Below are 26,902 nucleotides of genomic sequence, written 5' to 3'. Positions count from 1 at the left end.
ATTATGATCACAAACCGATCATTTTTCATCTTTCCTGGGTTCGTTAACAAGAGCTACCTTTTCCTTTGGAGAACTTAAATTTAGATTACAGTAGATTCTCCTGGCATATAAATAAAAATGTCAACACATATGAAATAAACAATAGGAATTATATCGAGCGTGCAATTGTTCACCTCTACAATAAGGTCAATAATTAACAGAAGTATATCGTTCGTATTGCCAGAAATCCCGCGCACTTTGCTTCGCGCGACAATGGTGCTGCTCACATTGTCAGCAATGACAATGGCAGCATATGTAATTTACCGCCAAGAAGCGACCTTGCATCGTGCTGTGGGGTGGTCCAGAACATCAATAATAATAATAATAATAATAATAATAATAATAATAATAATAATAATAATAATAATAACCAAAATTCAACTAATATCAGCCACCCTAATAATAATAATGTGCTGGACCATCGTCAAGATGTGCGGACCGCGCTGGAAACAGGTCCTGGCCAGGTAATGACTACGAATGCAGTCCGGCCGCAGGTTCAGTACCGCCAAGGCACCCAAGACAACCACGCCGGATCTCCTCAAGGATTTGATCCATATTAAAAATGCTTATAGGAAAAGATGGCAAAGATTTAGGGACCCAACTGACCGGGTGGAATACCTGGCCCCAGCCCGGGAAGTACGAAATCGATTGCTGGAAAGAAAGATTGAAAAATGGGAAAAACTTTCCCGTAATCTCTCAAAAAACGAGTCAGATCACGAATTTCAGCAGATTATATATAAAACAATAAACATTCAATTATAAATTTCAGTATAATACCGTAGCGAAGCACGGGTATCTTAGTAGTTTCACATAATAAGCACATGGTGAGCATCGACTGACTGGATCAAAATTTAGTTTATTACACTGACAGCATCAAAAACAATAAATGGAACAGACTTCTAATTGTGTTCTTTCTGAAATGAACTCTGTCTACGGTGATGCGCATTTTTAATGGTCCCGATCTTGGAAGACACGGCACCAAGCAAATTATTTATGGCAAACCAATACGTTTAGTGTATGAAGTCTGAGCTTCACCGACTTGTTTCGGGTATCTAGTTCAAGGACTTAGTAAGGAGTGGCCACTTGCAAACACAATATCAGAATCAGGACTAGGTGGCTCAGTTGTTATGGAACTAATTTCAGAACTACCAGAAGGTACTCAACTCAGCTTGTTCTTCTAGAATTATTTAACATCCTTTTGGTTGTTGGAAAAGCTGCAGGAGAAAGACCATGAAAGTACACGTACCATTTGCCAGAAATGAGTGGAGGATGCTCCACTTCCTAAGATTCATCTCTGTAAAAAAAGAGAAATGTGGTAGTTACCACCAACAACCAGAACGTAACTCAGGTATCACGCTCATATGCTACAGTGATTATGATAATGTTGTTAAAGTAGCCTCAACTGCGTCTGATGTAGTGTCTGTAAGACATCTGAGAAGATAGAGTAATGCTGAAAATAAGTATATAATAGTAATTCAGTCAGCATGTACATGGGGAGCATCAACTGACTGAATCAAAATTTATCTTATTACCATATCAGCATCAAAAACAAGAAACAAAACAGGCCTCTAATTGTGTTTTTTCTGAACTTCTCCATGAAGAGTAAATATTTACCTAACTCTCACCAGTAAAGGTACCGCTGTTTGATGTTCATTTGTCACTAGATACGTACTTAGTTCTTTATAACTGCTACCAAATAAGAGAGAGGAACGTTGGGTGGGTACGCTGTTTAACTGATTCGTTGCTATGTCAATAAATAAATTATAGTTGCTGTTATTAAATACAGTTTGGTCCAAAAAAATATCCCCACCTACAAATTTTACGTTAATGCATGTCAAAACAACAACAAAGAAGCTATATTTCATTGGTTTACTAAACGTTTTTAGTTTAAAAGTTAAATTAAGTCGTACAGAACATATCACATCAAAATCAACTCACATTAATATTTTGTGTGTCCACCTCGTATCTTTTTAAGTGCTTGAACTCTATGGGTCATTGACGCGACAAGTTTTTTTGAAATGAAATATACAGTTAGGGCCGGTTCGACCATCTGCTGGTAAAGTGTTTCTCTGCCAACATCCTCAAAGCAATTATCAGATCTGTTGTGCTTCTTCCAGTCCTAAAGCCATGTTGTTCCTCTTCTAAGATAAGCTCTAGTATATCCGATTAAACAGTATAGATCTGAATTCAAATTTATGGTATTAAAATGTTCATCACACAGGTATAATACTTTAAAAATCTTATGCCAATAAAACTCGTGTTTCGTTATTTATCTTATAAATGGTAAAATACGCCATCTTCTGAAACTTGGTGCTCGTAGCGAAAGTAAAACTTGTGTTGTTGTCTGATTAGGTAGAACTGTGACAATATTTGCCCTGAATATGTTAAACGGACTAAGCTTCTCAGTTCAATACCGGATACCTGCAATGATGAAAGTCCAATATTAACGAAGGGAGACTGGTTACAAAACTTGTCACATTAAACAGGTTTTTAGTAAACTCACCTCAATGGCCGTAGACTTCGCGCAGCGGCTGCAACACAACGAGCGTGGCCTCTTCATGTCGTGGGTTGCGCGGAGAGGCGTTAAGGAGGGGAAGTAGGGGTGGCAGGGTGAAACGCTTAAGGAGCGATAACGGAGGAGGGTCCGGGAGAAGTTGTGGACAAAAATAATACGAGAAACTATTACGTAGAGCTCGAAAAACGGTATAATTTTCTAGAAATCTTAACTTAGTAAGCAGTGTGATCAAGAAATCAAATAAGACTGGGTTTTTCAGCTGAGAATCTATTATGTTTCACAGCATTAAGGTGTTAAGGTGTTAACACTGAAACTACGTCCAGTTTGTCCTACATATCTGCTGCCACAGTCCTTACATTTGAACATATACACCCCAGACTTGGAGTATGGATTAATTCTATTAATTACTGATGTATTATGTAAAACTTCTGCACTTATTATCTGTTTTGAAAGATATCCTGACATTCCGTTTCTTAAAAATATCAGTGATCTTATAAACCTCTTTTTTAAACATAAATGTCGCCACTTCTTTTAATTTTGTTTATCTTTAATCAAAGTAGTGTGATGACGATGTTTAAATTTACTAATTATGCGTTCTATAAAGTCCCCTTTAAAACCGTCGGCCTTGGCCATTGACCAGATGACGTTCAGTTAGTTCAAGTTGCACTTAGACATACAGTATGTTTACATGCAGGATTCAGATCGATCTGAGTACACTTTCCGTATTGAAAACGCCATGTAAATGGAGACTCAGTTTGGAGTGAGTCTCAAGGTCGATACGGTAAAATCTGGGATCGTATCGTACTCGGTTCGAATTGAGTTCCATGTAAACGCGGATCGTACTGAGATTGTATTGAAAACGGCTGCACACACACTCCATGTTTGTTTTGGCTGGTTCTGACGGAATCGTCATCATCAAAGTACTGTCAAAATAACAAATATAATAAGCCAGTAAATATATTTACCTGTATAAATGATCAGCAACTGCAATCATATTATAAGACGGCCACCCCTTGCGATTAACAAAATCACGATAACCTTCTATTGGGGGTGAAATTGAAATGTGCGTTCCACCTAACACACCAGTTACATTTGGAATACCACACATACTTTCAAAACTGAAAGTTATCTCCTGGGCTTCTACTATTTATTTGTACTGTACTGCATTTGGCGTTTTTAAATTTTAGGCGATATTGATTTTTCTACAATTCTGCATCGTTTACACGTCGATGTTGCCTGGCGGATTCAATACGATACTCAACTACTGTACATGTAAACGGGGATCGTATTCAATACAGTAAGTGTACTCAAATCGATCTCAATCGCCATGAAAAACGTACTAATAGGTACACTGAAGGAACGATTCACCAGGCTATTCTAGGTCGCATATTTGTGAGCTTGAGGGTGTCTCGAATCTTCACGTATTGTGACGGATGTCTGTGTAGGTTTTCTATAAATGTTGGAAGAAAATTACGAGGAGTGCCTATTAATCTTCAGGTCCAAATAATTAATGGATTTTTCTTTTCCCGATTCCAGAGTGAACTTTGTATGGGTGTCTATCGCATTAAGATTATAAAGAGTGATTGAAGCGTCCAGTCACACTTTCATCTAGTATAACAAACGTATCGTCTACAAACCTGGACCAAAATAGTATATTCTTGAATTGGTCATTAATTATTAGTGTATCTTCTGGAAAATCTAAATAAATTTCTGCCAGAATCCCCGAGGCCGGTGACCCCATTGCATAAATGATCTTTTTTAAACATAAATGTCGCCACTTCTTTTAATTTTGTTTATCTTTAATCAAAGTAGTGTGATGACGATGTTTAAATTTACTAATTATGCGTTCTATAAAGTCCCCTTTAAAACCTTTAAATTTAGAATGTTGTAATTACATCTAGACAACATTATTATTGTATTGAATAGGTGGACCCTAAAATGTTTAATCATTGGGTGATATGAATAAAAATGCGATGTAACTGGGAGACAAGTCTCGAAGGAGGATTGAGACGGAAGTCACCTGCGAGACACAACTCGTCATGGATATGAATAAAGTTTGCTTCTTGCTAACGAGACTTGTCTCCTGCTTGAGATGAGTCTCGCACACTGGCCCTGGTATCTGTCAGCTGACGAATGAATTAACAATCTCAGAGCTACAAAGAGTGGTTTTGTTGGAACAGATGAAAGTTAGATTTACAAGCAAAAAAGATTGAAAAGCGACCGTGTGTTCTCGAAAAAAACCAGAAGAACTCATTTCAGTGCAAAAACAGGTTTTGCAACTGCAAATGGAAAATCTTTTACATAAAAAGGGAGAAAAGAGCAGAGCCAGCAAGTATAACCAAAATGGAACACCTACCAATATTTTTTTTTCATTTAGAATAGTTCTTGACAGCTTTTTCTTCTTCAGTTGTGTTTCACTTGGGAGCCTATTCTGCAAACTATAACTTTCGTATTAATCAATATTCAATAATCGCTACAGTTATTATTTCAATTCATTCTAGGCTCACATAAACGTAGTGGCTCGTATACTTGGTATATTTGCAACCGAGTTTGGGAACGACTGATTTAAGGTTTCAATTCTTGCAAGTTTCCTTCAAGATATTAAATATTATTGTGTAAGAAGTTACATTGTATTTATCATCACATTTAGGATCCACATTCAAATGCATAATTTTCTGCAGTCATTGAAAGTCACTCAAACAATTTTTAAACGCGCTTTGTACTTCATTCTTCAAGAATATGAAGAGTTTATTGATCATACCTGTGCATAGCTAGGGGTGTTTCTGCATAGAATGTACTTTTTCTACAATTTGTTTTACGTCGCACCGACACAGATAGGTCTTATGGCGACGATGGGATAGGTTTAGGAGTGGGATGGAAGCGACCATGGCCTTAAGATACACTCCCAGCATTTGCCTGGTGTGAAAATGGGAAACCACAGAAAACGATATTCAGGGTTGCCGACAGTGGGGCCTGAACCCACTACAGCCGCACGCCCCTAATCGCACGGCCAACTCATCCAGTATATAATATACAACCAATAGCTATATACTGTTGCATAAACTGTCTAAATTTCAAACTTTCAAAACATAGAAATAATACAACATGCTATCCACATTTATAAACGAATATAACAAGGGAGTTGTTTGATTTCGACTGGACAAATTGCAATGAAACTTAGTAACATTATGAGCTATAGACATTCGGAACTCAATGGTGATAACCGTTCTGCCGTGAAACAATATTTTTGTACCGGTATTTATTGACAGTTAATTCTTGCTCCAGTTTTAAATGGAACGTGGTGTGTAGATGGCAGCGATTATAATGAAACAGGGCAGGATGATCAATTAAGACATCAGAACATGGCTGCATGATTGACGTTATATAGTTTACCTGCAGTGTGACCAAATGAATGACTCTCAAGAAGAATCCGAAAGTTTAAGGATATTTATAGCATGCAAGTTTATATACAAATGATGAAGATTTCATGTTACATATTTTAGCTTCAATTGTAAACGACAAAGAAGTGTTAAAAGCCTAATATTTTGAAATATTCATATACTGTGCATGTTAGTAAAATGGGTCTGACGAGCAAGACATTCTGTTCATGTTATTAAAATCTAATTTTCACTCTAAAGCGCACTGTTTAATAAAATAGAACTATCAGTGCATTTCTTTAAAATAGTACTATCAGTGCATTTCTACAGTGCATATGCGAGGTCAATACAGCTGCAAACCACCCAGCTGTTCTTTAGCAATTAATTATAACAATGCCGTTGATTTTATGACAAAGTGAATATCAGCAATAAATTTAAGACAGGTGGATTGACAATTCATCCATGTTTCATCGAAATCCGTCTGATCCAAACTAAATGCTTCCCTTGTAGTATTCGGCGCAAGTGAGATTTTGGTGCGATGGTTGAGAAAGAGCAACTCATAGAGGCAGGAAATCATTGGCTGAATAATGTCATCATGCGAATCTGTTAAATGCTGTGAAACCAGTTATAGCATATTTTTCTCAAGGGCACGAGCCGCCGGTTAAAACTTATACACTTAGAAAGAATGCAATTGAAAAAGGCATGGACAGGGGATTTTATGGCACTTTAAGAAAACAAATGGGATAGCTTACACCAGCACCAAAGATACTCACACATTCGTTCAATACCATTTGGCCAACATGTGATAGAGAGCAATAATTTTCAGACTTGAAAAAATATCCTTCCAGATATCAAAATGTGAATAATAATAATAATAATAATAATAATAATAATAATAATAATAATAATAATAATAATAATTTTGTGCGGCTATTTCTAGCCTGGCAAAGCCCTTGTAAGGCAGGCCCTCCGACGAGGATGGGTGTCATCTGCTGTGTTATTGTAGCGGAGGATAGTGTTATGTGCGAGTTGCAGGAATGTTGAGGATTTGAGGTCAAAATCTCTGACTCGACCGTGAATCGAACCTGGGGGCCCCCTGAACCAAAGAGTACTACGCTGACCATTCAGCTAAGGAGCAGGACAAAGTGAATAATTGTAAGTCATATCTTAAACATAGCTATGTTTTGTTTTGGCCTTTTCTGTGAGTGCGAATTAATTTTATTTATAAAACGTTAGTCGTATTTTGTGAATAGAATAAAATCACAAATGTGGAATAGATTAAGAATAATGAAATTAATAATTACTAAGAAAATTTTCAGAATTGTATGTTGCACAGTTTTGCGTATTTCTGGTTTGATTTTGAACATTTTAGACTTTATGATGAATGTAAATCCTATCGCTAATGGCTATCGTCATCATCTTTATCATTATATGAATGTCTCGTGTATTGGTTCCAGAAAATGTTGTGCTAACCATTCCACATATTCTTTCCGGAAACGGTAGAGTCTTTAAAATCATGTTCAAGAGAATCTCTTCATGCTTTATAATTTTTTTCTTCTCCGTTGTAAAACCATCATGAACTCCGCCATCACATTTTCAGCCTGATTCTATCGCCTTGAGTCACCTTCTGGGCAGTCTCAAGAAATTCTGAGATCAGTCTCCATTCAGAGAGACTAAGCTCCAGTTTATTCATATACATTTGGAGATGTGTCTCCGAGAGAATCTGCTAACGAGCTGTGTCTCAAGGAGCAAAGGTCATTGCCGAGACATCGCTTTTTTATTCATGTACATTTGAGACATGTCTTAATATTTATGAGACAAGAGATACGTCTCCGCTTTATACATATCACCCATTGTAAATACATGATGAGTCGGAAAATCTCAATTCATTACACTGGCGGCAGAAAAATCTATCTGACTTGAAGGCAAATTTCCCCCCCATCCTAGAGGAGAAACACCCTCTTCACTGCAAACTTGGGATAAAATGAATGTAGAATTTAATAAAAGTGAAGAGGAAGAAGCTTTTCTTAAGAAACGGCTCTTTTCAAGGATAAATTTTGAGTTATTTAGTGAATTGTGCTTAAATTTGGAATTTGGAATAGGCCTAAATTGTAATTCTAAACCAGGTCATACTACTACCAAGTGAGCCTCTGCCTTATGTGTGGACACTGCTCATTAAAAAAAAAAAAAAAAAAAAAAAAAACGAGCGTCACAGTAAGCGCTGATCGGAATGAGCAGTGTGCACATTTAACGGAATAATGGCAGAGAAGTGTTCACGGCTGTCTGCGGCCTGGTCATTCCAACCCTGAAACTTTGGATTGTTAGATTGGCAGCGTACTACTGTTTGTTAAAAGTAAGAAAACGTGTTGTTTTTCATTTGATCAAGTACTTCATGATATCATGCTCTTAATCGCGACATTCCTACTTAATATGATAGCATTGCTTTCAATCGCGGCATTCCTACTGGCACTACTGTAATGACCTATGTTGATTTCAGTTGGGAAAACCTCTAAGGCAGTCTTCCTGAAGATGTAAAGGCAGAGACCTACTGTACTCACTCCGCTCGCTATACACGGAGGCTCAGCGGTGGGTGATGCTCTTTTACTTTTAGTTCACGGGATTGCCGATACGCGAGTCTTGATGATCTGCCAGCGATCTGCGAACTGTTAAGGAAATGTCCAAAGAAATGTGACGATAGGTTACAACCACTAAATTAACTTTTTTCTTGCTGTGCAGGCAGTATGCGGCGCGGCGATAGTTAAGAGCCTCTCGAAGGGAGTGAGGCCCCCGCCTTGGCCTGAATTTGCAAAGATAGGTTTCAGCTACTAAATTATATTTTGTTCTTGCCATGCAGGCTGTATGCGCCGCGGTGATAGTTAAGAGCCTCTCGAAGAGAGTGTGGCCCCCAAAGGGGGTCACTGTTCTCATGACAGAGCTTGGCCTGGATTTGCAAAGATAAATTACAGCTACTATACTCCACACGGCTCTACTTCTAAATTGACGTTTAGGCCGATTTTGCCAATGTCTGGTGGTTGTGCACCGAAGCATAGACATCCAACCAATACCAACCTGCCATTTATATTGATTTATATTGGCAGAGCACGATCTCGAAACCTAGTTGCCGAGTCTGATATTTACATTCACCACGTGGTTAACCTATCGCGCTGAACGTGTATGGTATTCGGTACGGTTCGCAATCATTTGCATTTTCCTCCAGTAATTAGCATTTTTTCATATAAGTTTTATCTCTCTAGTAGAGTACAGTATAGCATAGTTTACAGTTTAGCATAGCATAAGTACAGTACAGGTTTAATTATTAAATAGCTGTAGTTTTATTTACGTCCATGTATCAGTGTACTTAGTTCGTCGTGTTTACCATGTCTCAGTGTAGTTTGGGAAAGACAAGTGGCAAGAAATCGAGAGGTGTGGGACAAGGCACGCCCCTGAGAAGCCAGGCCCGTGAAATTGTGTCCAACGTGAGCGAGTACTTTGAGAAAGAAAAGGAGAACGGTGCTACATTGCTTCCTTTAGGACAAGCTGTACAGAGAACTGCCAACACTACCGAAGTAAATACACAGTAGTGGCAGTTGGAAAGGAGAAATACCATGCTGAGGAACAATCTCCTGGATCCTCTTTAAGTTTGAAACGCCAGGTAAGAAAAGGAATTGGGCCAAACCAGTGACGAACTTGGACAGTTTCCAGAAAGATGCTATTCGTCGTTATATTTATGACTACTAACGCAGAAAAGACCACCCTACTCTTGCGAAGCTACGCGAGTCTCTGAAGGAAAGCGAACTATTTAATGGAAGCAAGACTTCACTGAATGTTGTGGTAAAGAAACTGGGATTCCCTTACAAGAAATTAAGCGGTCGGTGAGTGTTAATGGAGAGAAGTGATATTGTGATGTGGCGCTGCCGGTTTTTAAGGGACGTTATGAAGGAAAATTTTGATTTGATTGTGTGGTTAGATGAAACATGGATTAATGCAAACCATACCGTAGGAAAAGGCTGGACAGATGATTCTGTGGAAGGTACAATGGCAGTGCCCACTGGAAAGGGGGGAAGAATTATTGTGCTACATGCCGGTACCGCATACGGATTTGTACCTAACTCTTTACATGTTCCGAGATCTAAGAAGACTGGCGATTACCACGAGGAGATGAATAGTGTCAATTTTCAGAAATGGTTTGAATACACACTAATGAATAACCTGTCTGAAAATTGTACAATAATAATGGGCAATGCCCCCTACCATTCCATAATTCAAGACAAAGCTCTGACAATGGCAGCAAAGAAGTCAATTCTTGCTGAATGGTTAAGGAGGCACAACATTCCTGTGCGGGATGACATGCAGAAAGATGAACTGTTGCAGCTTGTGAAAGAAAACAAGCCACAATTTCCAGTGTATGTCGTGGACGAAATTGCACGACGTCATGGAGATAAAGTTATTCAACTTCCACCTTATTGCCATTTCAATGCAATAGAGAAGATTTGGGCTCAGGTTAAGGGTTATGTTGCAACCAAAAATAAGCGTTTTACTGTACCCGAGGTGGAAAACCTGTTAGCCGAAGCTGTGGCGAATGTCAGTGCCGATGACTGGAGGAAAGTTGTGCACAGTACAAAAAGATTAATACGCGAGGCATGGGAAAATGAAGATGTACTGGAGAACTCTGTCGAAAGTTTAATAATATCTTTGGGAGCTGGTGATAGTGACAATGATTCATTGTTGGAGGGTTCCAGTGACTCCGAGATCAGTGGAGTGTTCCCTCTGTAGGCCATAACCTCCTTCCTGTGCCAGCCATTGGCGGTGAGTGATGTGTTATTTCCTCATTCTCTTTTATTCTGAATAATATATTCTCTTATTAGTGTCAGATGTTGTTAGTAAGTGTAGATTTTATGAATTTGTTTTCAATCTATATGTATTTGTTTTTTCTGAGTACGGTATCACATTTTACTATATATGGCTGTTTACCGCGGTCGTATTGCATCAGCTGTTCTCGCGGGCGTAGTGCGCTGGCAACAGAGGAAAGGTGATGCTCATTTGTTTAGCAAAACTTCAATTTAGAAGTAAGGCCGTGCGGAGTATAAATTACATTATTTTCTTGCCGAGCCTTTTGCCACGTTTTTATTATGCACGGGTTGGTAACAGAAGTGAGTTAGAAATTCTGGAAATGACATGTCGACCAACGCCTGTGCTCGTAGCTGGCTGGCTAATGTATTATCGGCACACATTTTCTGGATATATTTACACCCTAGTGCTGAATCGGTCGACCTCGGCAATCTTCGAGATTCGTACTGGCAACCTTTGAACACAAACTATTAATCGCTTATGCATAGCTGTGCGACATCTGGCGTACACTTTACGTACTAGTACTGTTATTGTTTACACAGCAAAGCCAAACTATAGAATTCATGCTAGGAACAAGTTTCACATCGAGAAATGTTATGTGTGTGTGTGACACAGTTGTTGGCTTAAGATAATAACGGTTTAGAAACTTCGTATCGATCGATCATATTCTCGATTCAATTCCTATTTCATTTTCACTCAGTTGGCAGCACTACCGGAACAGAGAGAGCTCCCTCCTTACTCCTCATCCCCGTACAAAAAAATATCCAGAAAAAGTGTGCTGATAATACAATGGCACGTGAAATATTTCATTAGGTTATAAAAGAAACTGTACCTTTTTGGGTGGGTTGAGTGGGGTGGGAGCCTGGCACTCGTAATGAACACATCTCTCTTCTACAAGGATTTTAAGGTATAACTTTAAGGTATAATTCATATATATATATGCAGATGGAGAGTTGAGTCTGCCATTAAAATGAAAATCCTCAAACTTGATTGTGAATGATGGTAGGCAAGAGAGTCTACCATTACAATTAAAATTCCCTAACCTAGTCTTCACATAAAGATGTTTGGTGGCTTCCCCGTCGCGTTGCTAGGGTATACAATTTAATACAATCTCACTCGCAATGTGTACACTACCTAACCTAGAATTCTGTACACAATGTAGAATTCCATAGCAAATCACGGATACATCAGCTAGTTTTAAATAAGGAAAACTTAGAAACGGCTGTGGTTCTTCAGAAAATAAACAATCCAGACTCCTCGTACCTTCATAGCTTCTTTCAAGTTAAATTGAACATGCGATACTAAATACGAAGAATAAGAAAGCGGCAGGCCCTGATGGTGTGTTCAACGAAAATTTAAAAGGCACTTCAGAAATGTTGTCACCTGTATGGACTCCATTATTTAATGTGTTTCGCAAAAGGAATAATTCCACAGAGTGGAAGAGAATCAATTATCGAAACTTTATATGAAGAAAATGGGGATCGAGAAGACCCAAATTCGTACAGAGCCATTGCCCTAGAAAATAACATACACACAGTATTCTCCAAAATCCTTGCTGAAAAAATAAGCATTCTAACATGGGACCATATACCAGAGCAGCAGTTCGGTTTTATGAAAGGACGAGGAACACTTCACGCCACTAAAAACCTGTTGGACAACACACAAGATGTATTAAGATTACCCAAAGGAAAGTTCTTTGCCGTATTTGTCGATTTCATGAAAACTTTCGAACGCCCATAATGATTACAAAATTAGGAAACGTGATTGGTCATGATAATCCATTGAAAGTAAATAAACAACCTTTTGGCACAAAACGAAGAACTCATGATGACAAAAAATCTTCAGATCCTGTTAAACAGTGCAACAGAGTATTACAGGGTGATCCTATCAGTCCGTTTCTGTTCAATATCACCACAGCAGACATTACAAAAATAATTCATAACTCAACCGAATTGTACCTATATGCTGATGACCTAGTAATAGGTTCTTACAACAAAAGGCAACCTTGGACAACTATGGACAGCCTTGAAAAATATGCTGAAGGCAAACTTACCTGGACAAAAGAGTGCAAATGGTTTTCAGAGAGGGAGGAAGATTACCAGCTGGTGTCGACATAACATACAAAGAAGAGAGGCTGAAGATGATCTCCTTTAAATACCTCGGCATCACGCTTCAACCAACGTCAACGTCATTTAAGATCCATAAAAGGAAAAGGGCATTGGCAGCCATTAGGAGCATTTATGACATACATGAACCTACAAAACTGTCTTTAACCACAGCAATGTTCCTCTTTTAAGCAAAGGCTGTTCCAGTAAACACTTATGGTTTGGAACTAATCTGGGATCATCTTGCGTTAAATGATTTAAATTGCACAGAGAACGTGAAAGCCAGATTTCTCAAACGAACGTTAGGCATATCTAGAATGGCATATGTACTAGCACAGGAGCCTTTTCTTATAGAAGAACTTAGACTGCAGCTACCTTCTACCAAATAGGAAGCAGAATTCCTACAATTGAGAAGAAAAAAAGAGGAAATAGATCTAAGTTTCTACTCCACTGAAGCCATGATCAACAGGAGTTAGACCAGACCGAACAACTTACGGAGCTCATTAAACAGACTGACAATTCACGGCTTTCATCATAAACTATGCGCGCGAAAAGATTTCCATGAGCCCTCTATAGGCTGTATATGTATCCTGTGCAGTAAACAGTGTGAACGATATCATTTCAGCAATTGATCAATATTTTACCCCTCGCAGTCCAGTACTTTCTACGTTCAGCTGCGCACGGAACGACTGTCATTTGTTTACACGCTCAGGAAGCGGTGCTCAGTGCTGCAAACTTCTGTACTTAGGAACGAATGAGTAAATGGTGCTTGAATAGCTGGGGATGCTGATTATTGTTACACGATTCGAAGCGGCCTTATCCCCTAGTTTCGTGTGGAAACACGATTGGTCTGGACTGGTTCTTGACGTGCGGACGGTTAAGATCCTTGGTCTGGACGAATAGAAACCGTGAAGTGGCCCTAGGCCTCTAGTTTAATGTGGAAAAACGATTGGTCTGGACTGGTTCTTGCCGTGCGGACATTAGGATAGGATCTGGATTGATTCTTACGTGCGGACGTCAGGATAGGATCTGGACAGTTTAGAAGCCGCAAAGCGGCCCTAGGCCTCTAGTTTTGTGTGGAAGCACGATTGGTCCGGACTGGTTTCACATTGTTTCCTTTACATGGTGTTTTTAGTTTGTGCTTTTATTCAGCCGGGGTTGGTAATGAAATGTATTTATCAGCAATGATGGCAATGACGTCACATTCTGTTCACGTTGACCAATGAGAATGAGTAGCTACTTTAGATATGGATGATGGCAGGTGCTGCTCTTTATTAGGTGGTTTTTGAGTCATCAGTCCATAGACAGGTTCGATACAGCTCTCCATGCCACCATATCCTGTGCTAACCATTTCATTTTTACGTAACTATTGCATCCAACATCTGCTCTAATCTGCTTGTCATATTCATACCTTGGTCTACCCCTACCGTTCTTACCACCTACACTTCCTTCAAGAACCAACTGAACAAGTCCTGGGTGTCTTAAGATGTGTCCTATCGTTCTATCCCTTCTCGTCAAATTTAGCCAAATCGATCTCCTCTCACCAATTCGATTCAGTATCTCTTCATTCGTGATTTGATCTATCCATCTCACCTTCAGCATTCTTCTGTAACATCACATTTCAAAAGCTTCTATTCTCTTTCTTTCTGAGCTAGTTATCGTCCATGTTTCACTCCCATACAATGCCACGCTCCACACGAAAGTCTTCAAAAACATCTTTCTAATTCCTATATCAATGTTTGAAGTGAGCAAATTTCTTTTCTTAAGAAAGCTCTTCCTTGCTTATGCTAGTTTGCATTTTATATTCACCTTACTTCTGCCATCGTTAGTTATTTTACTACCCAAATAACAATATTCATCTACTTCCTTTAGGACTTCATTTCCTAATCTAATATTTCCTGCATCACCTGCCGTTCGACTGCACTCCATTACTTTTGTTTTGGACATATTTTATTTTATTTTTATTAGATTATAAAGTAAATGGCCGCTCCGGGTTCAATTTCCGGCCCTGCACCTTAGGGCCGGTTCAAGGTCCACTCATCCTACTACGCGATTACAATTGAGGAGCTATCTGACGGTGAGATGGCGGCCCCGGTCTAGGTTGCGTTCACAAAATACTACTCTCCAACTCCATGTGAGTAAACTCGGAGTTAACTCTATTCGTTCACAAAAGTAAAGAGTTAACTCTACAAGGTGTTCAGAAAATGCATTCGAGTTAACTCAGAGTATACTACTTTTACTCTGCGTAAATAGGTGGGTAAATTTAACTCGACATAAGCAGTAATGCATTCATTGGTGGCGGTAAAAAATATTAACTGCGAGTATATTGACATGGCAATGAATTCAAATGATTTTCTAGTTGTTGACGAAGAAGGGTGTTATGTATTGAATAAAGAGGGGGATATTTTTGTTTAAAACAGGAAAAATAGGTACCAATTTTAATAATCGGCAGAAATAACATGATCAAATTTTTATAAGAATACCCATGTTATGAATGATCAGCTGATTTATTAACCTCAACTTTGAGATTTCCTTGGTAAATGTATAATACGTAACTGACCATTTAATTATATGATCAGAAATATCACACAGTGCATTTATAACTCTCACGAAACGGGTCTGTACGGATCAAGTGCTAAGACCCAAATTACAACCAAAAGTTTTTTCGTGGGTCTTGCAATGGTCTTCCTCGTTTCCCGATATTGGATTTAGAAAGTTTAGAGCCAAAGACTCAGAGTAAATGTTCGAATGCTGACCCCGGCAATCGGAAATGTTGTTTAAATTCAGTTTCGTCGTAGTTGTTAACGACATAATCTTTACAGTTACTTGTCCTAAATGGCTTATCGTGCACCAGTGCGGAGCCGGTGTATCGGTATTTATCATCAATGTAATCAGATTGTTCCTACGAGACAAAGAATAACTGATACTGTTTTTAAGGCACAATTTAGCGAGGAAAGTAGTAATAACTCGTATAGCACGTTCCTATGAAGCAGCTCATCTGGAAATTATACATTAAATTCCTCGCAAATGAGGTTATGATAAAACAAATAACCTTCCTTAATTGATTAGCCATATTCCGTTACTCTGTATTCACTCCAAACGTTCACGAAATACCGTTACTCAGAGTTAACATTAGTAGTTACTCCGCGATACTCTACTCGGAGTCGTATTTTGTGAATACAGCCCTAGAAAGCCAATAATAACGGCCGACAGGATCCGTCGTGCTGACCACACAAAACCTCGTAATCTGCAGGCCTTCGGGCTGAGCAGCGGTCGCTTGGTAGGCCGTGGTCCTTCGGGGCTGTTGCGCCATGGGGTTTGTTTTTTTATAAAAGTAAATTTACTTCTGGGGATGGAATGGTGGGTTCCTAGACATCACAATGAACACATCTCTCCTCTAAAAGGAATTGCAAGCAAGATTTGCATTATTTTCGCTTCCGTATAATGTTATAAACTTTGGGCTGCGAAGTGTGAAATTATAGCCAGCAATTGCGCAAAAAGAGTAGTCACTGATAGACTACAACAAGGAATAAACTCTGCATATTTCTGCGCTATTCTGTTTAATAATAATAAAAATCGATACCAAACTGACACTCAGTTATGTTTTAATAATGTATTTTGTAATTTTTGAGAGCTTATTCAACACTTGTGTGAAAAATACTTTTGTAAATTCTTGATTTCTACATTCATACGAGCTTAAAATACAAAGAAATGTACCTTCATTGAACCAATCTTTTCCCTATCCACCCACGCTGTCATGTGTCAACATTGAAAACCTATGGGGTTTTTTTTTTGCTAATTGCTTTACGTCGCACCGACACAGATAGGTCTTATGGCGACGATGGGACAGGGAAGGGCTAGGAGTGGGAAGGAAGCGGCCGTGGCCTTAATTAAGGTACAGCCCCAGCATTTGCCTGGTGTGATGGGGATTTTTTAAAATGAAAAATGAAATAAATATCGTCCTAGGTTGCAAACAAATGTGCTAATGAAATATATCGCAACAATCCACCGAATGATAGGGCAAATACGGGTTAAAGGCAAAGTACTATTCAGAATCCTAGCCTATCTTCATCAAAGAAAGCAGACAAATTCACTATGTCCTTTTAGCCAGAATGATGCTGCATTACATGCAATCATCTTTGTAAGAGTGCATTTATGTTATCTCCAATTTCCCTTTAACCTATTATGTACACAACTATGAAGTTGAGAGAACTAGTTTACCATAGGGGCAGGTCTTGTCAATATTATGAAATGGACGGCTATTGTCATATCCAAGATGCCATCAGCATGGCAATCTTGAATTGTACATGTGTTAATAGCGACAATCACTTCTTTCCACAAGAGGACAGGACCCGTTTTACGTGAAGCATTACAATAAACCATCAAACTTGAAGGAGAGCACCTAGCTGCTCCACTGCCATACATCTCCCTTCCTGCTAGGTACTGAATATATTAACTTGTGTTAATTCGTTTAAGTTACTACGAATATTCAAAAAATAATGTGATAAGACATCCACACAACGCTTGCAAAAGGAAAGTATTTACTTAATGAATGGGGACAAGTACAGGACTACAATAGTTCCACCCAGGTTATGATTGTCAATGTTTCTTTCCCAACATCAATGCGCCACTTAAAAATGGAAAATTTACTTTCCAAGCATATTCATGATACGATAACATTGTATTTCACGGCAACAAACGATAAAAATGTACGAAAGAAAATAGAAACTAGCTGGATATCGTTGCCATAGTTACGAGTATATCCATCATGGCAACCTTGAAAATAGTGTTCCCGCCTATACTAGAAAGTGAACTCGTCCAACAAAACATGCTACTAGCACTGAAATTCAAGAACAAATCTGGTTACCAATGCCTAATTGATCCATCATTACAGCATCATTATGAACAACATACATGGAGCATATCAAAGCAAAAATATCGCTAAAGGCAACCTTAATATAACATATTTTATATTTAAATACACAGAGCGGGTTGGCGGCAACGAAATCCACAATGTGGATGTCAACTTACTTTCAGTGATTTTGCCGCTATTTTAACATAAACCTCACTTACATACTAGGAATAAAACAACTAGTACTCACCAGATTTATGTCCAAATAAATAAAATTACGTTCTTGAAAATCTCCTTCAATTTCCACCATGTATAACACGGAATTTTAACAACTCTATACGGCACAGGAACACCTATGAAGAACCGTAGAATGTCTGTTGAGAGGCGGACAAAGACAGACTGAAATTTGAAATCTGAATGCTCTCATTGGTTGAAAAGCTTCCCAGACTTTTCGCCGTTGCCTTCGATTGGTTGGTTGTAAAGAGGCGTACGAGGCCATGTTCAAATCGACTAATGGTGAACATAATAAAATAAACTTTCGTCTCAAAAGAATAACAACAAGACAAGGCCGTCGGCCAGTGTTTCTATTAACAGTTACCTATAAATTAAAAGCAACATCACATTCTCCCATCAAAACAACAAGTTTCACTAATACAGAATAAAAACACGCTCTAATGTCAATCGGAACTACATTACCAACACACCCGAGTACCAAACCTTACCGACAACACAAACATGGCTGCTTAGGTGAGGCGGCAAAATATCAACAAATGACGACAAAATATATTTTTCTGTTTATATCAAGAAGAAACCTATTCATTGGCATCAATCCAGAAATTTTTATGTATAATATACAATACAATCCCCAAACACGTCTAAATATGAGAATAAATGCGTTTATTCAAACAAAGACTTACTCTATCAGACGATTCCATGTCGACAATCCACCTAAGGGGTGTTTGGCACACAAATGTACGAGACATAAAGGCGGGAAATGACAATATTGACCAACAAGAACACGTGAAGGGATTGACACGTGCTTTTAGCACGTTTTCGGAGCGATGAATGGTCGTAAGCAATCGAAAAGCGGAGGAATAAAGAAAACGTATTAGCGTACTCGTATAACTACAACATAGTGCGAAATATCTGTACAGCTATACATGAATAATTCAGGAACCTTCAGATGTGTGCATAATTTTAATGAATGTAGGGGCTGTACCGCTATAACAACCAAAGAGGATAGAATAGAACAACAATAACAACTTCAACTGTTCTGTGTATTTCATAGAACGGCAGCCTCTCAGATTTGTTAAAAGAGTAGCTAATCAAAAATTTACATCATATCACTGACGGCTGGTTACAACTTTATATTTGGCTACCACGAGGTCTTCACTTGAACATGTCATTGCATACCGGTACGGCACACTCAGAAAAGGCTCTTTGATATCAGCTTGTGCGACCGCGATCAAAGTCGGACCTAACGAGTAGCTTTTCACCTGGTAAATTCGGGTTCGACTCCCTGCTCTGCAGCTATGTGAAGACTGGAACGGAGTATGCTCAACCCGAATAACACCACTGCGGGAGAGGGGAAAAGATGTAACACTTCTTTTGTCTTTCCTAGAAGTGTTTAGCCATGATTTCTTACTTTTATTCCGGATTAATGATGGAGCTGTTCTGTACTATCTAACGTAATAATACGGTAGTTTTGGCTCTGAAAAATTTCAGTTTCACACAAAGAGAGTATGATGTCAAAAAAACACAAGAAGAAACAAAATAAAAAATAATAGGCCCTAATCAACTTGACACTATTAGCCTACAGACATCACACTGAAACAGGTTTCCGGACAACATTACATAGCCTAAATTGAGTGTTGGATGCGCAGTTCGGTATACGTAGCTGTGAGCTTGCATTCGGGAGATGGTGGGTTCGAACCTCACTGTCGTCATTTCTGAAGAAGGTTTTGCATGGCTTCTTATTTTTACATCACAAAAATGTTGGGGCTATACCGTAATTAAGACAACAATCGCCACCTTCCTTGACCTATCCCTACCATTGCCATAAGAACTCGCCAAGTAGGTGCAACGATATACCAATAGCAAAAAGAGAAAGGAAAGGTGCTTGCAGCCCACATACAGTATAATAATAATAATCCTATGGCCTCAGCTACTCTTTGCAGACATTTCAATTTTATGCCATCTAGCTGTCTGCTTGTCAATTTTGATGTTCCATTTTACTCTAGGCCTACTAGATGGCAGACCGAGTAAACCGAAACTCTCTTGGGCGTCTATAGCTGAGATTCAATGAATTTTGTCAGGTATACACCAAATGTGTCACCAGAGATCTTTCACATGCCAACAACATATGACGTGAAGTGTCGAATGGACTTTTTTCTGCCCTTCAAAAATTCTACTACCTACTGGGTTTGAACCCACTAACTTGGGATCTGGAGGCGGACACTCTAATCCACAGAGGCACCTATAATAAGACGACATCAATTGGATTTTTTTTTTTTTTTTTTTGCAAGTTGCTTTACGTCGTACCGACACAGATATAGGTCTTATGGCGACGATGGACAGGAAAGGGCTAGGAGTGAGAAGGAATCGGCCGTGGCCTTAATATTAAGGTACAGCCCCAGCATTTGCCTGGTGTAAAAATGGGAAACCACAGAAAACCATCTTCAGGGCTGCCGACAGTGGGATTCGAACCCACTATTTCCCGATTACTGGATACTGGCCGCAATTAAGCAACTGCAGCTATCGAGCTTAGTCAATTGGAACCAAGTGAACCAAGGTCTTTTCTCCTTCTTTTTGAGAGAGGGAGGGAAGGAAGGGGTGATTCCTTTATTACTCATCCTTAGTCTTGGATTGCAAAAGGCGGAGCATGGCCACACAACATTTGGCCCTGCTTGCCAAGTTTCAACCAACTGAAACAATAAGACCATGTGAAATTGTGGGCATGATGTCATGAATGAATATAGAGATGAAAGTATAGACATGTTTAAGGCAAAGGACCTTCTATCACCAACACATCCTTAATGAAATGCACCTCACAACTGACTACCTATACAAGAGGTAGTCACAACACCTAGATTGCACATTACTTTGCAGCTGTGTTTTCTCAATCATCACAGACAGAGGTCATACCATCTGGGTGCTTAACTTCTTCTTCTTCTTCTTCTTCTTGTTCACAGCCCCATTATGCCTCTCGGTGTCAAGCCTTCCAAACACCTTTGGGATTCTGTTCTATAATACCAATATAAATGGTCCATTATTGGACATTATAAATTTTCCAGCTAACTCATTCCTGGTTGCCAGCATTTCACCCCAGTGTGGGAATCAACATCTAAATCATTCTGTTCTACCTCGTGCCAGTTGCCTTACTTCATATTGATCTTTTCCTCAGTATTTTGTTTAAACTGATGCTTTTACGGCCCATAATTATAGACTTGATATAAGCTTTATAACCTTTTGGGCTTTTGCCATGTCAAGAAAACAAGGTGAATTTATTTACGTTTTGCAGAGAACTTTGCTCTGCATCTTCAGAAGAAAATCTCGACTGTTCACGAGAAGACTTCTCCAATAATGAAGGTTTGAATTTAAGAATGCTTTACCATTGGTCTAGAGCAGGGCTGTCCAACATTCGTCATCATCATCATCATCATCATTGTCCCACTCCAGTCGCCTGGGTGTGGTTAACAAGCCTCCTCCACTCCTTTCTGTCCTTCCACTCTTCCTGCTCCATTACTTCCGCCACATCCAATCCAGCTTCTCTAATGTCCTTCCAAATCTGATCCATCCACCTTCTTCTCGGTCTTCCAACTGGTCTCTTTCCCTTAACTTCTCTTTCCAATTCCCTTCTTGCTACCCGTTCCTTTCCCATTCTTTCTATATGTCTCAACCATCTCAGTCTTGCTTTCTGTATCTTCTGTACTAACGCTTCTATATTTAGCTTTTCTCTGATTTTAATATTTTGAATTCTATCTCTTCTTGTCATTTTAACCGAAGTTCTTAAAAATTTAATTTCTACTGCTTGGATCTTACTATCTTGTCTCTTATTAGTTACCAGCGTTTCTAGTCTGTATGTTACAATTGGTATGAAATACTGTTTATATAATGTTAATTTCGTTCCCTTGGGTACTTTGTTATCCTATAATAGCTCTCTGACTTGATGATAAAATGTTGTACCTTTACTTAGTCTGTTATTAATTTCAGGGTTGATTTCATTACTTCCATTAATAATGCTACCTAGATATGTAAACTGTTCTACATTATCTAACCGTTCTCCATCTATGTTCACCTGGCTTCTCTTTTTCACAGTGCATGACTACAGTTTTCTTGTTACTAATTACCATTCTAAACTCCTTCAAATTTTCATTCCAAATGTCCACTCTCCTTTGTACTTCCTTTTCTCCCTTTCCCCAAATCACCACATCATCTGCAAATACCAAAGCATTCACTTCATCACTACTGATACTCTGTTTTACACGTTTTATGATTTCAATCCATCAATATAATAAACAATAATGGTGACAGTGCACTTCCTTGCTTGAGACCTTTTTATTTATAAAATGTTTCAGAGTCACCACTCCCCATTTGTACACTGCTTTTACTCTCATGATACAACATTTTTATCTTGTTAACTAATAATTTTGGTACATTCCTTTTCAGTAGGCATTCACACACATGTTTTCTCTTAACTGTAACATAAGCTTTTTCCAAATTCAAGACAGAATATGAAGATGATTTCCTTGGTCCTTTCCAAATGTTTTTCCATTATCATTCACACTGTAAAAAGTTTGGGACAGTCTGGTGCAAAAAGGAATTGGACAGGGATTAATAAAAATGATCATGGCAATGTACAAGGAATGTTGCAGTTGTGTGCAAACACAAGTTGGCAGGACGAGTTGGTTCAAAATAACTAGTGGGCTGAGGCAGGGAAGTGTTCTATCACCAATCCTGTTTACAATAGTAATGGATGACATCATGAGAACAGCAAAAGCAGAATATGGAGGAAGAGAAATGAACATGTTGTTATTTGCAGATAATATTGTGATTTGAGGAGAAGACAACAGGAAGGTTCAAGAACAGTTGGATGTGGTGAATGGGAAAATAGAAGAATGTGGGTTGAAAATAAGTGTAGAGAAGAGTAAAACCCTTGTTATGACTAGAGGGGAGAAAGAAGGGAAAGGTCAAATTAGACTTGCAGACAAGCCCCTGGAAGTAGTGGAAACATTTAAATACCTGGGGAGTGAATTAATGGAGAATGCTCGACTGGATGCTGAAATTAGTAAGAGGATTCATGTTAATTTCGTTATACCCCATGAGACTGGGTCCCTGCCTGAACTAATCTCTCCTTTACACCAGCCTACCGATGTGGAGGATGCTCACCCCCGCAATGTTCGTACTCGGGCACATTTATACGATAACTAAGGGTACAAGTGTGCCCGATTATCACCATCATCATCTTCGTTTTCTGTTTTCAGCTTCCCGCATCGGGTTGTAAATCAAGGACCTGCCTGTCTCTCCACCACTCTTCTCCTTTTTTAACTACATCTTCTGGTTTTCCTCCCCTCTTACCTGTGCACTCCCACACTGAAATTGTCCACCTCTTTCAGGGTCTTCCTTGTGGTGTCTTTTCTGTTAACTTCTCTGAAAAAGCTTTCTTTGGCACTCTCTCTTCTCCCATTCTCATCATATGCCCATATCACTTTAGCTTTGTTGTTTCTATCCTGTCTTAAAGTTTCAAGATTCCTGTCCTTTTCCTTATATCTTCATTTCTAATTCTATCCTTTCTGGTCTTTCCCTCAATACCTCTTAGGAATTTCATCTCCGCTGCCTGTATTCTACTCCCCTCTCGTTTTGTTGTAGTCCACGAACCAGCTGCATAGGTTAGTATGGGTTCATAATAGGTTGAATATAATACTTTCTTACATTTCTTCAGCACATCTTGGTTCCACAAAATACCCCTTACACTCTGATAGAAGCTGTTTGCTTGTTGTATTCTTTTCCAATTTCCTCAGTTATCTTTTCATCTTCTGTGATCACGATTTCCAAGTACCGGTACTTGAAACATTTAACTACTTCCAGAATTTTACCATTCACTTTTATCTTTCCTCTTCCTTCCTTCCTTCCTTCCTTTCCCTTGTCATCACTATTGTTTTACTTTTCTCTGTGCTTATTTTCATCCCAAATTTTTCTATCACTTGATTTTATACATATACTTGTTTTTGCGCTTCCGTTTCATCCTCACCCCGTATCACTATATCATCTGCAAACAACATGGCTTTTGTTGCCAGTCTTTCCAATCTCTGTTTAATATTCTCATGAATTTCATCCATGACTGTGATGAATAGTATGGGGAATAGTATACTTCCCTGTCGGAATCAGTTTCAACTTTAAACCATTTTGTTTTACCTATACTAATCTTCGCACTACTAACAAAATTTTTATATGGTACATAGCTTTTATCATTTGCACTTCCACTCTGTTACCTTGTTTTTTTCCTTAATGTGTCCCATACCAACTGTCTGGACACAGTGTCATAAGCTTTCTCAGTTCAATAAATGTCATCACTATGTCTTTTCCAACCTCCCATCTTTTCTCCATCGTCTTAGTGTAAAGATCTGGTCAAATGTTGATCTGCCTTTCCTAAAACCATACTGTTCTTCTTCCATTTCTCCTTCTCTAGCTTCCTCCTCAGTCTTCCATCCAATACTCTCTCAAATATCTTAGCTACATGGACAATAAGGGTGATCCCTCTGTAGTTATTACATTCCTTTTTATCACCTTTTTTTCCCCACTCTTCTGGGATCTCTTTCTTCCTCCAGATTATTCTAAATAATCTATACGGCCACTGTAGCCTTATTGGTCCTGCTGCTTTTGTAATTTCCGTAGTTACCTCATCCACTCCTGCTGCTTTACCGCTCATCTTTTGTATGGCTTCCTCTATTTCTAACATCGATGTCTCTATTTCTTATTCTTCTTTGTCCATTGTTTCTTCTTGCTCCTTCTAATATTTAGCAATTCTGAGAAGGATTCTTCCCATCTTTTTAGTATGTCATCTCTTTGCGTCAATATCTGCCCTGTTTCAGTTTTTACAAATTTTGTATCTTCCCTAGTTCGTAAACTATTCTTCACCAAACCATACAAAACCTTTTTACTTCCCTTTATATCCTCCTGTTAATTTTCTGTGAAACTTTCCCAGCTCTTCCGTTTCCCTTCTTGTAGTATTTTCTTACACACATTTTTGGCCTCCTTATATTTCTGGCTATCCTCTGTACTATTGCTACCTATCCACTTCCTCCAAGCCATTTGATTCCCTTTAACTGTTTCCTTTACACTGCTGTTCCACCAAGGAGTCTCCTTTTCATTTTTACTCCCTGATAGTCTTCCACAGGTGTTTCCTGCACACTTTGCAAAACCATTTCTGAAAGGTGCATTCCTCTTCCACTCTGTTCACGCCATCTTTGGAAATTTCTTTCTTCAGATCCTCTTGAAACTTTTCCCTTATCTCTTTCTCTTTTAACTTCCATCCCTTTATTTTTTGTTCCCGTTTTTCTATTAACTTCATTATTTCACCAAGATTTAATTTGGCTACTACCACTTTATGGTCTTCTTCGAAATATGCTCTTGGCATTGCTGTCACATCTTCCAGTTGTCTACGTTTCTCCTTCTCCACCGGAATAATGTCAATCAATATCTTTGTCTTTCTATCTCCCCAACCATATTTAGTTAATTTTTGTGAGTTTTTTTTTCCTAAACCATGTATTGCCAAAAATTAATCCATTCCTTCTACAAAAATCTATTACCAAACCTCTTTCTTCATCTCGGTTTCCATAACTATAGGGGCCAATTATCTCTTCTTTTCCCTGTCTGCCTGTTCCAACATGTGCATTCATGTCTCCCATTGTTATAACCTCTTTGTCTTATACAACTTTCCAGTTCTTCTAGCAACTTTTCTAAACATTCATCTGCATTCTCCGATTGGGGTGCATAAACCTGTATAAAATCCTTGATTCCACTCTCAAGTTCAAGTCTAACTTTGATTATCCTGTCACTGATCTGGTAAATTTTATCCACATATTGCGCTAGGTCTTCTCTCAGTATAACACCATTTGTTGCCATCTTTCCTCCACTCCAATAAAATCTATACCCTTTCTTCAATTCTTTTTGACCTTTTCCTTTCCATTTTGTCTCACTCATTTCCACCATTGCTATGCCAGGTTACAATTCCATTAATTTGACACTACTGCTATAGGTACCGTACTACAACAAATAATAATAATTACTATCTCCATGCAGATTCTTGCCACCATCCAGCACAAAAAAAGGGCAATCTCACAACACTTACCACTAGGGTGACACAAATTTGGAGCCATTCAGTATCCAGGAGGAGATGATTTACAGATTCACAGAGCTCTGCATCCCAGAGGGACGACTAAGCAAAGCTTACAGAAAGAAGAAGTGAAGGGAATTGCCTACTCGCCTTACATTCACAATACCATAGATCGAATTGCCAAGGTCCTCCGCAAGCACAATATAAAAGCCATATTTGGCAAAGTCAATAAAACCGCTCGCAGTTTAGATAAAACCCAGGACAAATTGTCCCCACTATTACACTCTGGGGTATACAAAATTCCCTGTACTTGTGGCAAGGTATACATTGGTCAAATATGCCGGTTCATTGGTGCTCGCATCAAGGAACACCAATGAAATATCTGTCTCAATCAGCCACACAAGTCAGCTATAGCTGAGCACGCCCTATCATTGGGTCATGGTGTTTTACAATATTATAAACATTTATTATAACCTACTATTCAATAAAGAAAAATCTGTATTGATGAAGAGGATAATTATAACAAATGTTTATATTATTTTAAAAGTTAACCATCAATACGGAATGAAGTTTATAACTTTTAATGGGTAATGATGTAGTGTTCCAAGATGTTCACGCTCTTACCCTCACTGAATATTACAGGTCTAGGATTATAGAAGAAGCTGTGGAAATACGTAAATATCCTAACAATTTCAACAGGGACACTGGCTATCAATAAAGTAGAACTGTCAACTCACTCACTAACTCACATTTTGATTGGTTAACCGAATGCTTTTAATCGATTTTAATAGAACTTTAATTGGGTTCACACAGAATAAGTTTGAGAAAAAC

General features: G+C 38.7%; 1 protein-coding gene across 1 annotated transcript in view; it reads right to left on the bottom strand.

Annotated features, from left to right (window-relative positions):
* The window catches only part of jumu (jumeau), a 72,235-nt gene extending 53,807 nt beyond the window's left edge, over window positions 1–18,428 (bottom strand). Inside the window, exon 1 of the mRNA XM_067148128.2 lies at window positions 17,987–18,428. The gene's annotated coding sequence lies outside the window, so the exon portion shown is untranslated. The remainder of the gene's footprint in view (window positions 1–17,986) is intronic.
* Between the last annotated feature and the right edge of the window lie 8,474 nt (window positions 18,429–26,902).

This window comes from Anabrus simplex, chromosome 1 (assembly GCF_040414725.1).
Source record: "Anabrus simplex isolate iqAnaSimp1 chromosome 1, ASM4041472v1, whole genome shotgun sequence".
In the NCBI taxonomy this organism is placed as follows: domain Eukaryota; kingdom Metazoa; phylum Arthropoda; class Insecta; order Orthoptera; family Tettigoniidae; genus Anabrus; species Anabrus simplex.
Note: the sequence above shows the minus strand (reverse complement) of the source record. Positions and strands in the feature narration are given on the sequence as shown.